Source organism: Nipponia nippon, unplaced genomic scaffold (genome assembly GCF_047370975.1).
Source record: "Nipponia nippon isolate SJK-2023a ecotype South Korea unplaced genomic scaffold, ASM4737097v1 scaffold_8, whole genome shotgun sequence".
Taxonomy (NCBI): domain Eukaryota; kingdom Metazoa; phylum Chordata; class Aves; order Pelecaniformes; family Threskiornithidae; genus Nipponia; species Nipponia nippon.
In genome coordinates, this window is record NW_028262402.1 from 8831695 (window position 1) to 8850197 (window position 18503).

At 40.9% G+C, this 18503-nt stretch overlaps 1 pseudogene; it reads left to right on the forward strand.

Moving 5' to 3' along the window:
* Positions 1 to 15608: 15608 nt before the first annotated feature.
* On the forward strand, positions 15609 to 16682 carry LOC148050444 (uncharacterized; annotated as a pseudogene).
* The last annotated feature ends 1821 nt before the right edge of the window (positions 16683 to 18503 follow it).

Sequence of the window (18503 nt, forward strand, 5' to 3'; positions counted from 1 at the left end):
TAAATCCAATAGGCCATTTAAAGGGAAAAAGGCGACTGCACAGTTCTTTTCACTGAAAGAACATATTTATTCTTTTTTTTTTACTTCTATTTGTGCTTGAAAATGCTGATTTACACACATTTGTTAAACCAGGAGATGTTTATTTATCTATATATGGCAGGTGTAAGGAGCACAGCAGGTCAGAGCCCCATTCTGTTAAACACTATTTAAACTGATAGCAAACGACATTCCCCTCCCTGAAGTCGTTAGAGTCTAAAATAAATGTTAATAGAATAACCTTCTAAATACAATTTATGTGCAGCAACTCAAAGCATTCTATTTTAAGAAAGACATATGGGAAGCAGAAGATTGCTAATAAGGTTACATCTACACACAACGTTGCAGGAAGAGATGCATTTTCGCTGCTCGTGCTCTCAGCGGGATGTTAGTCAGCTCTGGCCTGGAGTAACCAGGTCATGTCAGCATAGTGCTGTGGTGGTGGCAAAACCATTCAGCTCTTAGCAGGACTTGTTGGCCCTGGAGCTACCAAGTTTGTACTATGCAATGACAAGAGCAAGGCCACTCAGAGCATCGAAGAGGACTGAAATGGGAGCTATGCATGTAAAGGCAGATGCCAGTAAAAGGGTTACCTCAATACTGCTTTAATAGGAGCATTCTTAATGACACAGGACCCTTCAACCTGTTGCTAACCTTGCAACTGCAAGCCTCAAAGCTGTATTAGCCCTTTCTTTTTGGTTCTCTTTAGTAGAAAGACAATATTCCTCTGTAGACAAGGATTCAGAAACGGACATCAAAATAAAGTTGTCTCTCATTTGGCTTAGCTGAGTGATGCTTTTAGACTAGGACCTGTCTCTACATTTACCATCTTTTATTAAGACTAGATCCACACAAAGTGTTATAAGTGTGATAAATGTCAGAATAGCCAAGCTTGGGATTGTGCAGCAGCTATACCATACTTTTTTAGAAGGAGATGTGAGAATGGATGTGATGGTCATTAAGGACAAGTTGCAGTGTCTCAGCTCTCCATCACTGTTCCTCCTTCTCCAATTTTGATTACAGACATGAAAAAAAAAATCAAGCCAACAAAGCGTAGGAAATGTTCAGCATATAGAAAGAAGCAATTGGACTCACTACAGGTGACAGTATCCTGTGGAGATCAAACACTTAAGAAATTTGCTACAAAGAAATTTGCTCCCATGGGGTCAGCAGTGCAGTATCATCATATGATTATTATTGAGATATGTAGTGAACTGAAATCTAAGCTAGGCTGAGCTACCTTTGCTTAATTAAAAATCTGTTTGAATAGCCTAAGATCAAAGCTAGTCCCAGCCTTGCAGTTTGCTGAATTTGCATCCTTACCTTAGGGAAAAAAAAAGGGGGAGTGTGAGGGGTAGTGGGCAGTGGAAAAAGGGAAAGGAATAATTCTGATGGAAAAGAAAGATAGTATACACAGGTCAGATGCTTCTTCTCCTCTTCTCTCACTCCCCAAAAGTAGATGCCTTCATGTCAAGAAGAGAAGAGAAGAGAAGAGAAGAGAAGAGAAGAGAAGAGAAGAGAAGAGAAGAGAAGAGAAGAGAAGAGAAGAGAAGAGAAGAGAAGAGGAATAGTTCAGTTGGAAGGGACTTACAACAGTCATCTAGTCCAACTGCCTGACCAATTCTGGGCTGATCAAAAGTTAAAGCATGTTATTAAGGGTATTGTCCAAATGCCTCTTAAACACTGGCAGGCCTGGGACATCGACCACCTCTCTAGGAAGCCTGTTCCACTGTTTGACCGCCCTCTTGGTAAAGAAGTATTTCCTAGTGTCCAGTCTAAACCTCCCCTGGCACAGCTTTGAACTGTTCCCACATCCTGTCACTGGATACCAAGAAGAGCTCAGCACCTCCCTCTCCACCTCCCCTCCTCAAGAAGCTGTAGAGAGCAATGAGGTTGCCCTTCAGCCTCCTTTTCTTCAAACCAGACAAATCCAGAGTCCTCACCCACTCCTCACAGGACATTCCTTCCAGCCCTTTCACCAGCTTTGTTGCGCGCCTCTGGACACATTCGAGTACCTTCATATCCTTCTTAAATTGTGGGGCCCAGAACTGCATACAGTACTCAAGGTGGGACAGCACCAATGCTGAATACAGCAGGATAATCACCTCTTTTGACCAGCTGGTTGTACTGTGTTTGATGCACCTCAGGATGCAGTTTGCCCTCTTGGCTGCCAGGGCACACTGCTGACTGATATTAAGCCTGCTGTCAACCAGCACGCCCAGATCCCTTTCTGCAGGGCTGGTGTCCAGACACTCCTGTCCTTATTTATACTTGTGCCCAGTGTTAATCCATTCCAGGTGCAGAATCTGGCATTTGGACTTCTTAAATTTCATCCCATTAATCATTGCCCAATGCTCCAATCTGTCTACATCCCTCTGCAAGGCATCTTGTCCCTCAAGAGAGCCAACAGTACCTCCCAGTTTTTGGGATCACCAGCAAACTTGCTAATGGTGCTTTCAACTCCTGCATCCAGATTGTTGATAAATGTATTGAACAGCACTAGCCCTAGAATTGAACCCTGAGGAACACCGCTGGTGACCTGTCACCAGCCAGATGTAGCCCCATTCACTATAACCCTTTGAGCTCTGCCCTTCATCCAGTTCTTCACCCAGCACATTGTAAACCCACTCATCCCACATTTGGACAACTAGTCCAGAAGGATGCTGTGAGGGACAATATCAAAAGCCTTGCTAAAATCCAGAAAAACTACATCCACTGCCTTCCCTTCATCCAGGTGGGTGACCTTGTCATAGAAGGACATCAAATTAGTTAAACAGGACTTTCCTTTTGTGAACCCATGTTGACGGTACTTGGTGATTGCATTGCTCTTCAAATGCCTTTCAATAGTACCCAGTATAATCTTCTCCATCATTTTTCCAGGAACTGAGGTTAAACTAAGAGATTTGTAGTTCCCTGGGTCTTCCCTCAACCGTTCTTGTAAATTGAAATAACATTGGGTATCTTCCAGTCAGCAGGGACCTCCCCAGGCTCCCAAGACCTTTGGTAGATGATCGAGAGGGGTCCTGCCATAACATCCACTAGCTCTTTCAGTACCTGGGATGAATCCCATCAGACCCCATGGACTTGTGAACATTCAGCTGATACAGCTGGTCCCTTACAATATCAATGTCCACAAATGGAAAGTCACTGTTCCTGTGCTAGTGTTCTTCCAACTCAGGGGACTGGGCAGCCCAAGGTCTATCAATATTATTAAAGACTGGGGCAAAAAAGCATTGAATGCTTCTGCTTCTGTCTAGACAGAAGTGGATGTGGGGCAACCTTGACTGAAAAGTATAGAGGAAGCTGGAAAGCAAAGAACAAACAGAGGGATTACCCATCTCTTTCCCAGGTTCCTCCTCTACTTAACCCATCATCCTTGTCTGAAATTCTTCCTTTGGAAAACTAAAAACCTCATTACCACTTTGGGGAGTATCTCTCTCTCTTTCCTGTCATTTATCTACTTCCTTTCTTCTTAACCCTCCTCTTACTCCTGTGATACCTTTTAAGTTGAGGAGTCTGCAGAGCTGACTGTATTAACACTCGGTTAAAGTTGCCTTAGAGATATTTTATATCTGCCCAATGGTGACAGACTGTTCCCTGTGACCTGAATGTCCCTGCTCCCTTGAGCTGCAAGTACAGAGAGGTCTGGGAAGGGTTCTATGAGTTATATATCAAAAGCAAGCTATTTAATCCTGATTTAGGAGCAGATGGGCAGATGGTTGTATTTCAATTAGGTCAGCAGTAGGAAGTTGAGCACTTAGGCATAAATAGAGACCCACACTACCTGTCAGTGTCAGTTCTGACCACTCTTTTGGGAAGTCAACTAAATCCCATCCGAAGCCATGGGGAAATATCACTAATGACTTAGGTGAGGTTTGCATCTGGCAACCTAATTCCGACATGTTCTTTCACACAGTAAAAGATACCATTGTCTTTCAGACATCATGTTGCCTGGTACACCTCCAAATGCTAGGAGAAATATTGAAGCAGAAAATCCAAGTTCACCAAGTGTATCAACAAAAGAGAAAGCTTGGTGCATTTTCACTGTTGTGTGAATTCACCACTGAGATCATTACATCAGAGACAGTTTGCAGGTATCTGGCTACATTTTTCTGCTAAGGCAGATGTGGCTGTATCCATAGGTTTATATTAACTCTGAATTTCTTCATCAGAGGCTTAGCCAAAACAGGCTGTAACTTTCCCTTTTTTCAAAAATTTGGGGTCAAACCCAGGCAACTAATCATTTATGTGCACATGATCACCTAATTTGGTCATGTAATCATAAGCTTACTTTTTCTCATACTTAAAATTTTCACGGATCTAGGGCCAGCAATTTCAGTTAGACAAATGAGGTCTTGCTGTCACAAAGAGTATTCATGATTAACAAAGACATACCTTCTTTCAAAATTACATTGTGACTTCGACTTTCATATGGCTACAAGAGTCAAGAGTTCAAAGAAGCTATGAAGCCTTTTAGGCATTGCTAACCTTTTAGTAATCCAGTCACTTGTTTTAGTCATAACAGATTCATTTTAACTTTGCATCTTTCAGGCTGCCAGACAACTCCACCCTCAATCATCATGAATACTAAACCAGATTAAAGCTGTAACATAAAGAACACAGCAATGCATAATTATTTAAAATGGCCACATTCAATTTGAACAATTCACAGCAACAATATGAAATCATGAGACTTCAATTAAACTGTTATGCATCATTTTCATTTCCAACATGTTACAGCAAAAACCAACAAAGCAGCAAGAGATACTGAACAAGGTAAATAATTGCCAAGCTGCTTCAAACCCATGTTAAAAAAACAAAACCAAAACCAAAACCAACCAACCAACCAAAGGCTTAATGCTGATGTTTCATAGTAACTACCTACCTAAGTAAAGAAAAGGCAAATCACCCTTACATATACAGAATACACAAAACAGTGTAAGATGAATTGGGCTGGATTTTTTCAAAATACAAGGATAGCTGGATGTTAAAAGATGACATATCTGACTTACTATAATCTGCTTCTCGTGAATGTAATCCTCAGAAAAACATCTACTTTGTTTTACATGAGCACTTTCAAGGAAATGAAGTAGGGACAAACCCTGAAACATCCTTCCCAGAACCTCTGCATTTCAGAGTGTTTTCATGCTCCACATAATAAACCATTTTACCTCTTTTCTACTGCAGTGTGCAGAAACATATGCATTAGTGGCTTCAAGAAAGCAGTCTTTACTATCCTGAACACAATAGCTAGGCCTCCTGTGTAACATTCTTTTGCTGATTTGCTATTCTGCACCCTGTTATTCAACTTTTGATGCTTTCAGCTGGTTTGTGTGATATGTACAGCGCAGGGTTTTTTCAAGGCCAGATACATTAGTTAGATAGCCATCCTTCTTGCTGGTGGTACAAGTGTCACAATTTCTTTTTCCTATAATACTTTTAATTCATTAAGGCAGTTATGACAGGAAGCTTCCTCTCAGTATCAAGGACAGAAAGACAGACTTGACTTTATCATGCCCATGAGAATAGATTCTGAAATCACAGAATCACACCATATATATATATGTGTATATATATATATATACATATATAAATACACAGACACATTTATCTTGTGTGATGCAGATTCTGACCTATCTCTTCCTGTGCGCTCCAGGCCTTGAGCTAGTGCTATTTCGACCTAAGTTTTTGTGAGCAGGGATGATCCACAATGGTGAGAGAGTGCTTAACACTGAATTCATTAAGTGGTCTCGGTTACTGAAGTTAAGCACACCAACAAATGATTTACCTAAGCTGGCAATGCGACTTTGATTAAATGTCTTGTCATTGAATGATTTGGAGTGAGTATACGACTAAAAAATTCCATGTCCATTTACAAGGCAGATAAATAGGTATCATTATCTAAAATATTGAACTGCTTTAGGAAGGTTTAAGAATAAACATACCATACAGCGTAGCACAAAGTTAGATACCTAATGTTATGTTTTTCTCTATGTAATCCACACTAAGAGGTAAAAGTTACTAGCAGCACTCAGTGATACATACTTTCAAAATGAACCCTTTTTGCGTGATGAGAGTAAAAGGCAGATTAAGCTGCTGAACTTTAGGTTACCAATTTCATTGCCAGGTGATTTATTCCAAGCCAGAGAAGAAAGAGACAGAGCCAAATGAGAACACCATAGAGAAACAGCTGGGTTCCCACCACAGTGCTGCTGTCATTACACTAGATTTTCTCTCCTGGTCTCTAACAAACAGAATTACAGCTACTCACCCATTTTAAAATTCTGAGAAAGGAAAATGAATTTATATTTGCAAGTCAAATGCAGGTGAATATTTTAGAAGCCATGTCTGTGATGAAAAAGCCTTATTAATTTTTCTGCAATATATATATGCAATGAGAAAGTCACCTTCAGGAAGACAACTTGTGATTTGCTTAAAATCATACTGGCTTACACACTGTGAAAATAAAATGTTTTCTGTTTCTCACTAGTTTGCTTTTCTCCATCTCATTCTTGTTCTCTTTTTATATGGAAATCACATTATAATCAACAGGCAATGGCATTTCCTCAGTCACACTACAGAGAATGTGTTTGAAGCGTACACAAAAAAGCTCGCAACACATTGGGCAATTTAAGTACAGCAATATCTTGCTATCAAGATAGTGAAAATAGGCTTAATTCTTACATCTGCTATGTGAATTTTTGGAAGTGCTGTAGCAAGCTACTGGGCTAACAAAGTCTTCTAGGGCTTTGCTACTGGGTTACCCACCTGGCTCAGAAACTGAGCAGTTCCAGGCTACACCCCTCTCAGCATGCACTGTACACATCTGGAAATGAGGATCCATGGCCATAATTTTCCAGCTACTGTAACCTTTTAAATAGGCCCTTGAAAGAAAAGACATTCAAGAAACAAATTTCTCTGACATAATGTAGCAAGCATTCCTATTCATCTTGGTATTTTTGCTCTGCTTTGTCTTCATGTCCCACATCAACTCAAGCAGACTTAAAAACCAGTAGCTATATCCCAATTTCATACATTTTAATCTTGAAACAGAAAAGACTTCATTACTTCAGCTGTGATCTGAAAATGAGACAGAATGCATTTCTTAGAACTCCAGTTACAAAGAGCTTTGGTCAAAGGTAACAATCAGGATTTTTAAAGTGATTTGACCTTAAGCCTATGAGGGAAGGAAATGCTCTTAAAAGGAATTTTTTGAACTCGCTTTTCCCTTCAGTTGCGATGTTTCAGCACTAGTAAAAATAAATGAGTATTTATGCAATTTTCTTCACCCAAGTATTCAGGCATTCATGAAACTGATACTATTAATCTATTCATCTTAAGCATTAGACAGATGAAACAATTTTCCATTGATGTTGTAGAAACCTGGTACTATTTCCATTTCCATCTCTTTGAGTACGCTGCCTTCTGTGCTTCTGGAGGTAATGCTGCAGATTTCACTGCATTGCACCTCCATTCCTTGAATGAATTCAGAATTCATACATCCCCTGCCCCTTTTATTGACTCCTGTCTGCGCATATAACACCAGCGCGGCACATCCTTGCTGGAGCCTGTACAGTAACAGGACATTTTTCTCTGAAAATGTAGCATTGTGTCTTGGTGACAAAAAGGAAAGTGAACATCACTGAGAAATGGTCTGTCTATAGCACCTGTAGCCAGTGGGATCCGTAAGACATCTTTGTGAATCTAGGCTTAGCCCAGAGCTTTGTCATTGCTATTAATGTCAAACAGATTTTTCACATCTCTGTGTGCTAGCCAGGTAATAAAAGCCTGTTTTAATTGGCGCAATTACTCCATGAAAAATGGTACAATAAAATACCACCAGTTCCTTTGCTTTTTGTGGGGTTTATATCAGCAGACCAAAAGTTTATTTCCTTTTCTTATTATCACAGAAAAATTGAGAGCTAAAAGTAAAAAAGTTAACATTGCAAAGTTTCCAAACTATTAAAAAACAGATTTCTCAAGTGCCATTGAGGGCACAATTGCTAAGTAACAGGATTGCATAAGTGAAAATTTGTCTGGAGACTTGTTACAGCACTAAAAAAACACAACCACACAGTTTTCCTTTCCAAACTGGTTTTCAGATTGACAAAAATGAGCATTTGTGTACCTGAAAGCTAGCTATGTATCACCTGCAAATAAGAGACCAGTATCGATTTTCATACTGTATTTGCAAGATTGCATTTCCTAACATCAATGAAAGATATTTGTGTTGGTGTAAGGCTGTTTTTCCCCATTTTGTCTTCCTGAGAATTGTCTTACATACATTTCTCTAACTTCTCCTTTATTTAAAGAGGCAGTCCTGGAAGAATGTTTTATTGTATTTTTGTCACATACTTTTCCTGCTTCTTGTTATGAATTGTTTGAATTCTTTTTTTCTTTTGATACCTGCAACTTTTTTTTTAAAGACTAGTACTGCTGAGAGTCTCAGAAAGCTTTCTTTTTTGTTATTGAGCATGCTGTCACTGGCCTGGACAATTATCTGACCCTGATCAGAAAGGAGGCTAACCAACAATACACTAAGACCTTGACCCAGAGAACAGTTGGAAAAAGCAAGAAAAATTCTTTCAGTTTAAGAGAAGGGTATGTACACATACATTGACTGGGAAAAGTTCTTAATTAAGTCCAGAGTAAAAATGGGTAGAGAAACCTACTTGAAAGCTCTACAGAATGAAGTCTGCCATCTACACAAAACAAAGTAACTTGTAATTTTAATGGAGCTTATCAAAAGAACCAGAAGACTGGGTTGATATTTGTCATTTTTCACCTCCTCCAACACAAAGCTAAGAGGATTTGAGGCCTGTGTCAGCATTACATCCCTAATTTCACCTTCTGATGACGCCGTGGGGTGACAATCCAAGCATATTTCTGAGAGCTTTTACAAAATTACTTTCAGGGCATAACACCAGTTTTAATTACAGTTCTTACAGCATGATAATAAGGACAATTTCCCTAACTTGAAACATTACTGGGGAGTCCCTGCAGCTGACTTTTTTGTTTAACTAGCATGGGTGGCTCCCCTGATCTTTCAGTGCAAGCCCTGATAAGCACTGACCTGTGAGTTGCTGATTGGTTCCATTTAGTACAACCATAAATCAGCTCTGAAAACAGGCCCCAGCTCACTGAGATTTAAATGACATTCACTAAAGAGAAAGATAATGATAGATAGGTGGAAGAGAAAGATAGTAGTAGTTTTCCAACAATGTTACAAAAGGACTTAGAAACCATTAAGGTGATCATTCTTAAAGTGGTTTGCAGAAAGCCCACATCTGCGTTATAACTGCTCATTGCAACACAAATTGCTTATAAAAATAATACTTTGCATTTTGATAATTTGCTAATTGAAGAATCCCTTCATTCTTTAAGAATATAAATTACAGCTTGATGCTATGTGCCTTGTTAAATAACAGATGTTTGGAGGACAGTTACTTAACAGAAACTCTTTTTTTAATCTCACTTAACTCTTACATAAGAAAGCTTACGATCTTAACGTACTTAAATGCTAAAATTCTATAAAAGTCCTTCATCTGCTACTATGACAAATTGTTCATCAGCATGTAATAATAATTTTAGTCTAAGCATAACCTGAGCTAGTTTGTTGACTGCATTGACTCAGTATGTCTAATCATATAATTTCTTAGGTTTCAGGTTTCACAATGTGGCAATAATTGTTCTGAAATAGCTTCATTTTAATTGCTGGCATTTCTGTTTTAATGTTAAATTAAACCATATTTACATTAATACAAATAGTAGCTGGGTGGAAGACAATGGGACATCTCACATCAATTAGGTGAGAAAAAAATTATCTGGAGAAAGACAATACAATTATAACAAAACAAGTTTTATGAGGTACTTTAATTTCAGATATTACATCACACATGTTGCGCCTGATTTAATGTGCCAACTAAGTTTTTATCATTCATCTTAAATTGAATACATTAATGACAAAAATAGGATACGATTCTACGTACACAATTGGTCTTACTGACCAATTCCTGCATGCCAGGCTGAACAAAATATATAATCAAACCCCATAATTTTAATAATAAAAGAATATTCTGGTTAGTTTGACTTCTGTGTTGTAGCTTGATTAAATTACAATTTCTCCCTGCAGGTACTGTGGAAGTGAAACCATGTTGCCCACCTATCTTGTAATGATGGAATAAGTTACATAACAAAGAAAGGGAGGTGAGATCCCAAACACAGACAGTTTTTGATCTTGATATCTGGAGTAGAAATTTTGAACATCTGGCAGTGTCCGATACTTCGTATAGTACGAACTTCCCCTAGGATTTATATTTTTGCTGTATTACATTACTTCAATATCAGATAATTTTTAGTGCATATTATGTTTAATGTGTTTATATATTTACAATAGGTATTAGAGTTGGCTGAAAATTTTAGATATTTTCCCATCAGATGACACCATTATATCAGAAGATAACTTTCTACAGCCTGTTATTATTCAGATTAAGTACTTTACAGAGGGAAAAAAAAAAAAGAAACAAAGCAATTCAGTGATATCAACTTTTTTCAACCTTAAGGGAGTGAAATGCTTTGACTTTTTTCCACTTTCTGCAATCACCTCAATGTTTTTACATTAAATTAGTCCAAATAAGCTGGCACTGATGATTTATAACATAAAAATGATTTTTTTTTTTTTTTATAAACTACATTTAAAGAATAATTTGCCAAAGTTTGGGGTGGTTCTCCTATTTTGCATGAAAGTGATTTTTGTGTTTTAAAATAGTCTGTGGAATAGAAATAAAAGCTTCAGCCTATGTTGACAGAGTACAAAACATGAATCCAGTGATAAGATCTCAGTATTGCAAAGATCATTGAGATTAAGTAATTTTCATGGGGCAAGAAAGCAAGGGAAGCATTCTGTGAGGGCAGAGTGACATCCTTGTTATTCACCCAGTTTTCATCTCCCTTTAAGAACAGCCTCCAGTGGTTCTGTTGTGATCCATTCTCACTTAGTTTGGACTTTGGGTTTATAGTATTTCAAAGGGAATTAAAAATTAATAGAGATTAATAGCAGTGGCTTCTAACTGTTTTTCCTTAGCATACAAGAAATGAGGGCTTATTTTCCTCTCTAAGGTGGTCTTCCATATTCCATCCACACTTCAGTTACAGGCATCTGAGGCAGTGCAGAAAGGTCTCCTGGAAACAACGTGCATAAAAGTTTCTGCATTCCCCTTTCCAGAAGTTCAGGGCTTTTCTAGCACATTATGCTCCTCTCTATGCCACACAGCAGAGGGATGCATGTGGACTGTTCAGTTTATCTTGATGCAGAATTCATCGCTGGTTTCTGGATGTAGTCTGCTATCTGTGTGATGAGGGGAAAAAACATCCAGCAGTCTGGCATATAAGAAATTTCAGTGTTGTTCTGCTGGTATAAATCAATATACATAAACTGAAGTGCTAAAGAAATATTGCAGAAGGGGCAAATTTCCCCATTTTAGAGCTAAGACAGAATTAATTGTAAATATTAGTCTCCTTTAACTTTTATTGATTCAAAACAGAAGGCATACAAATCTGAAGGCAGAATAACACAGATTTATTTGTTCATTTTTTTTACTCAAAAGTTTGCATAAAAAAAACCTTTACCATGCTCTATTCTCTGGTTCCTTGCATTAAAAATGAATGTTCTCTCACTTTAGGGGCCAAGAGGATAAATCAGAGGGATGAATTCAACATTATACATAAACAGATTCTTAACCTCCACTTGGAAAGTGGCTCCCTGTGTAGAGGAGAACTAAAGCAATGTAAAACTTTAATGTGCACATGCTGATGCCTTTCAGAAAAAGTGCAGGTGGGAGCTGCCTTGCTAAGAATAATAGAAGCACGAGGGTTCAGAAGTCATATTTAATCAAAATTAATGTCAGCATATGCTTTTAGCAAACAGGGCATCTGAAAGATGGGGCTTCAAAGTTCAAGCTATTTCTGTTTCATTGGGGGAGAAAAAAGTAACAGCACATTAGGCATAAGAAAAGTTTTGCATGTTCAAGTTATTCATTGAACACACACCAACCAAAAACATATTAACCTGATGCTACATTTTCCAGAAATGCAGTCTATCAGAATACTACAATAAAAAAATCAAGGAGAATATAGCTGGAAATGCAATATATACGTCAATACTACAGCACTTAATGATGCTATAAAGTTTCTCTTTTTTTAAAATATTGATTTAAAAATATGAACTCATGAACAAAAAATAGAAGAGAATAAAAAAATCATTGCTGTGTTAATTATAGCAAATACCATTATGGAGCTGAGTGAAATAATTATGCTTATTCTTAGGTTCCACTAAGCAAGAGTATATTGATGAGAGTGTTCCATTTATCAATCAAAATTAAGGACTCAGTTTATGAGCATCTACTTGATTTTTCGAGTTGCTGCACTTTTATCATAGGGAAGGAAAACTTTAGTAAGCTGCTTAACTTTATCATTGTTCCCCTGCTTACATATAAAAGAATGGAAAATTTAAAAGTCCAGTCGTATACGACAATAATTTGCACACCTCTCTGATGTCACATACAAATTTTCCTAATATTGCCGTTTGGCCTGGTGTCCTGTGGAAGTATTTGGTGGCTGATGTTAGGGTTTGCTTTCCAGAATTAGTGAAATACAAGCATGAGAAGGAATCAATAGTACTGAAGTGAGGCACTGGCAGTTTTCAAAGTTTATTTCAGATGTGTAAAATGGTATTACCTCTTTTCAGTCATATGATGCAATTGTTATTTAATCTGTAGTAATTTTAGCCGTAGTTGGATAACACAACAGCTGTACTATGTCAGTCCAAAAGTTCATATTGGCCAGTTTCCTGCCTCTAGCTGCATCTGTGGGCAAATGTCTTAGAAAGAATGAGAAAGGGCAAACCATGTGATTCTTCTTCCTCATGCAACTTGCTTTGAACTTCAACAATATTCAGTGCAGAGGACTGCCTGAGTCATTAGGGGTACATATATTTTGTAACCATATGTGGATCCCTTTAAATGGATTTCTCTTCCAAGAACTTGTCCAGTCTGCCTTTTCATTCTTTCATGTGAACTCTAAGCCCCTACAGCAAACTTTGCCAGAGAGCACAGCTTGCTATATGTTTGATTAGGACCCACCTTCTTTAGTTGTTTTGAACTAGCCTCCTACTAGCATGTCCTGGAGATGGTGAGAAAATCAATTCACTTCCTCCATGACATGATGATTTGTGGACCTGTCTCCTGAAATCCTTCTAATCCCAGCTGGAGAGTCCTAGTTTTCTCAGCCAGACCCAATACAGAAGCTACTTGGTACTTTTGATCTTCCTTGTCCCTTTCTGAAGTCTCCCCACTTCTACTATATCTTCTATAGTTTCTTTGTTTTTAAGATGAGATCAGAACTATGCACACTATTGAAGAAACAGCTGGCAAAATGAAGTCCTCTGTTTTGCTTAATTCTTTCCTAACAATTTCCAACCTTTCATTTGTTTTCAATTTCAAAGTTTTTTTGACCTTGAGTCTGACATTTTCATGGAACTATACAGCATTTAGTATCTGTAAATACACATTTTGAAAATTATCTCCATGCTACAGTAAAGTTTAGATTTGTTTTGAGCATTCCATTATTCTATGTTAGACAGCATGTCGTAAGACTGTCACAACATTTGAGCACCACTTCATCAGTGTATCTATGCTTATTAATCCCTCTCAGATGGAGAACAAAAGCATATAGATAGTAGGTGAGTCACACACAGTGTTTGCAATGGCATGCAAGATCAACTTCGGATCTCTATTCTGCTGTCATATTACTTTAATTCAGCATTTTCTTTCTGAGCCCATCTAGAACATCACCAGGCTTGACAAGGCTTAGCAGCTAAATGGCTGTACTATTTTTAAGTTTTATGGAGCTATGCAAATTGTATGCTGCTTTGCCTGCTTCCCTCAAAACAGCTAAGTAGTCCCAGGAAAGCCTAGGAGGCCTGCAAAATATAACCACTGTAACATGCTTTTACCCAATATTTGAGCATTTATAATAGCATTCACTCATTATGTGATAAATTGGAGATTTTCTCCATCCAACATCCCAGACTACCTGCCCTCCCACCCTCAGCACCGGAGTCAAATTACAAAGAAGTGATGTACACAATATCCTTCAGAGATTGCATATGAGCAAATCCCACCAATACATTGTTGGCACAATATTACTCTGTCCTCAAATAGATTATTTTCCATATTACTCATACACTTCATGCCAGGAGCAAGCAAATGATGAAACACTGGGATATAGCTAGGTTCTGAAGGTTTACAGGAAGTTTGTTTTCTGAGGACATGGACACTTCAATGAAGAGCATTTGCAGCTCCATAAATTTCAGAGCCCCATTGTAAAGGACCCATAGAAAAATGTGGTTTTGTCTCGACATTGCCGCTGTAGCGCCATCCAGTGTCATGCTTCGAAAAGACCATCTTCTCCACAGTTTCTCTCCCCTATTCTTTTCCTCTCCTCCCTTGCCCTCCCTCCTCTCTCCATTCTCTTCTCCCCTCAAATAAAAGTAAAAGGTTGTACGACATCTTAATCTCGTCCTTGGGATCGTATCGAAACCTCCCCCGACATTGGATCGGGACATTTAATTGGCGTCACGGACAGGATCCCTTGAAATGAGAGTGTCATACAACCTTATGGTGTGCTGAGCGATTGTGTGTGAACGAGACGTACAAACAAGTATGAAGCAGGTGCGGAGTTCCGATCCGCGGTTCTGCTCTCCCGCAAGGGAAGCAGCCGGAGACGAACGAAGCGCAAGGAAGGAGTGGGTGTTGAGACCTTTGCACTGAAACACGCGTAGTAGTTTGTGATTTGAGCTCCTGAAGGAGGATAGGGGAAACTTGAATTTTATGGTGTGACCCCCTCAGGATGATATCCCCTTTGTAGGGTCTCCTCTGTCTCATACTAGTTTATGGTCTGGCCTCCTGGGGGAGTATAGGGGAAGCTTGAATTTGACGGTGTGACTGCCTCAGGACGATATCCCCTTTGTAGGCTCGTCTTTGTTGTGTAGTAGTGTGTGGAATGGCCTCCTGGGAGCGTATAGGGGAAACTTGGTTTTTCTAAGGTTTGACCCTCCCGGGACGAACTCCCCTTTGTAGGACATGGCCGCCCAAAAGGCAGGCGATTTTTGTGAAGAGACGGAGAAATTATATGAGTTTTTAGAAACATACTGCTCTTGCCCCTCACCCCCGGGACGAGATTGGGCATGGGACCACTGGTTCCAACTGCAAAGTGTTATGGACCGAATAGCGGTCTTGCATTAAGAAGCTAGAGTGAAGAAGGGGAAAGGGAAAGCCATCGTTTGTGCTGTGTTAGGAGCATGTCTGGCAGTGGTGGTGGAGGATAAGAAACAAATGCCCTGCCACTCGGAGGCTGTGGCCGCTTCGTTGCAAGCGGCGATAACACCGCTGCGAGAGCAATTACTAGAGACCAAACGGGCGCTAGAGGAGGAGAAGTGCCAAAATATGATTTTGAAGGAGGAGCTGAGGGTTCAGCTCCTGAGGGAGGCAGACAGCCCCGCTGAGGCAGAGTTAATGCTGGAGGAAAAAGGGGTACGCCAAATTTATCCCCAGAAAGATTTAAAGCAATTGAGGGAGGCTGTGGATAACCCCCCCCCCCCATATGTGACCGCTGGTAAAGACAGAATACATATATGAGGACGATAGCGACAACCGTCCCCAAGTTGTAACCAAAGAAATCCCTTTTACTGCCACTGAATTGGCTAAACTCCAAAACGATTTTGCTAGGACAGCAAGGGAGTCCGAAACCGAATATGTGTGGAGGGTATCCCTGTTGGGGGGGGATGGGATCATGCTATCGGAAAAGGAAGCAGAGGGGTATTGGGGCCCCAGCGTCTTCCTCACAACGGGCGATCGTCGAGCCCCATGGTCTCTGACCCAGAGGGCTGCATATTGGGCGGGGGGGCTGAACCCATTAGAGAGGGGGGATCCCCTAGCTATAACTGGTTCGGTTGATCCACTACTAGAAAACGTACAAAAGGCAGCATGCCTGCAAATGATGTATGACTGGGAACTTAAACCAAATCTAAGCTCTCTGATGTTGCTACCGGTAGACCCTGAGCGGCTGACGCCGCTAAGAGGACTCCCTGACTCGTTAAAACCTATCGGGATCCAATTACAGGGGAGAATTCAAAATGTGCCTCGCGAAGAGCGAATCGCAGCTGCCCTGGAGGGAATGGTAACCCCCGAACAGCGGCAGTGGGGGAGAAAGGTGTGGACCTGGGGGGAGATAGCTCAGAAACTGGTAACTACGGGAGGAAATATGGGCCAGTAGGCAGGACTTACCAAAAGGTAGAAACTAGGGCCATGTGGGCAGCGAGGCTGGCAAATAAACCGCTGGCTTCTTCGAGGGGAAGCCCTGACCCAACAAAAAGGGAAAAACCCCTGCTCCGACAAGAATTGTGGTACAAGGGACTGCAAAAGGATGTTCCCCGAGACCTAATGGATGGGTTCCCCACCAAAAAGTTAGAGCTCCTGGTGCGGAGGTGGTCTGGGCAAGGACCCCCTCCCAAACCGAACCCACCTTCTGCCCTGGCATTGGACAGGGAGGAGGGGTTCAAGGGGGACGGAAGGGCGGCGGGAAACTAAAACCTCCATCCCCTCAGGGTGAGGGGGTAGGCGGGGGGTGGACGTTCATTAGAAAACTCACCTGCAACAATACAGGGGACCTCCTCATTACCGTCGCAGTAGGGCCGAGGAAGAGGCCCATGACCTTTTTAATTGATACGGGGGCCCAAATTACAGCAATAAAACAGAGTGAGACAGAACGGTGCGGCATTTCAACCCCTTCTAAGAACCTGATAGTATTAAATGCCCTAGGGAAAACCCAGTCTGTGCCCATGACCCCGGTAACCTTATGGCTACCAGGAGATGAGAGTCCGGTGAACACCATGGCGGCTGTAGGGCCTTTTCAAATGAACCTCCTGGGAATAGATGTTTTAAAAGGGAAACAGTGGCGGGACACCCAGGGGAACTCGTGGTCCTTCGGTGTTCCCCAGGTCAGATTAGCCAGGAGCCCTAGTGCAGAAATGCGCCTGTTGCAAGCAGTGCCTCCCCTTCCTCCGTCCCGGTTGACCAATGTGAAACCCTACCCGCTACCCTTGGGAGTAAGGGAAGGCATCATCCCTGTACTAGAGGACCTGAAACGGCAAGGAGCCGTAATTCCCATACAATCCCCTTTTAACTCTCCTGTGTGGCCTGTTAGAAAACCCAGTGGTAAATGGAGATTAACCGTAGATTACCGGCGCCTCAATAGCAATACTGGCCCTTTAACAGCCGCCGTGCCAAATATTGCCGAATTAACTGCAACCATTCAGGAGCAAGCCCATCCAGTGATGGCTACCATTGATGTCAAAGACATGCTTTTTATGGTCCTGCTGCAGCCTGGGGACCAGGAGCGCTTTGCCTTCACATGGGAAGGACAACAATATACGTTCACTCGACTGCCCCAAGGATATAAACACTCCCCTACGTTGGCCCACCATGCACTGGCACAAGAACTTGAAATTATCCCCATACAAGCAGGAGTCAAAATTTATCAGTATATAGATGATGTGGGAGAAGTAGTTCTCCAATTGACCCAAGATACCAGGAAAATAGCCCACGTCCCTGTTCAAACCTGGAGTGGTTGGAACGGCGATTTGTGGTCCTGGTTACCAGAGGCACCATGGGTCAAACAATTAATATTGTATTTGCTATGTGCAACTGCCACCTTACTGTTCCTACCCTGCATAATTCCATGTTTTATTCAATTAACTTGACATGTTGTGTCAAATATGCAATTTGTTCCTAGCGCTCCACCTGATGGTGTAAGAAAAATCCGTACCATCCATCAGCCAGAACCAACCTCAGTACCAATCATTTAAGCCCGTTCCCAATTCCTCCTGAAGAAATTGCATATTGCCAGTTACTGTTAACCCCATTTCTAATGTTTACCCTTCAAAGTTAAAGAATTGTTAAAGTCATTTGAGAATGAGCTTGCATTGAGCAATACCTCAGTTAATCTATGTTAAGGTATTCCTTCACCCGAAACAATGTTGTTCCCCTCTTCCTTCCCACAATTTTCCTCCACCCTTATCCCCAACTCCCTCAACTCCCCGTTTTCTTCCTTTCTCCTTTTTTTTTTTTTCCCCTCTCTCTTTCTCTCTCCCTTATGCTACGAAGCTGCAATGTCGAGCCACGGGGTGGTGTAAAGGACCGATAGAAAAATGTGGTTTTGTCTCGACATTGCCGCTGTAGCGCCATCCAGCGTCACGCTTCGAAAAGACCAGCTTCTCCACAGTTTTGAGAAAAACAACCTCGTGCGCCTGCGCAGAGACTAAAGGCGCGAAAAGAGCCGAGGCGGGGACAAAAGGCGTGAAAAGAGCAGAGGCGGGGGCAGCACGCCCGTGGCGAGCCGCACGTACGCAT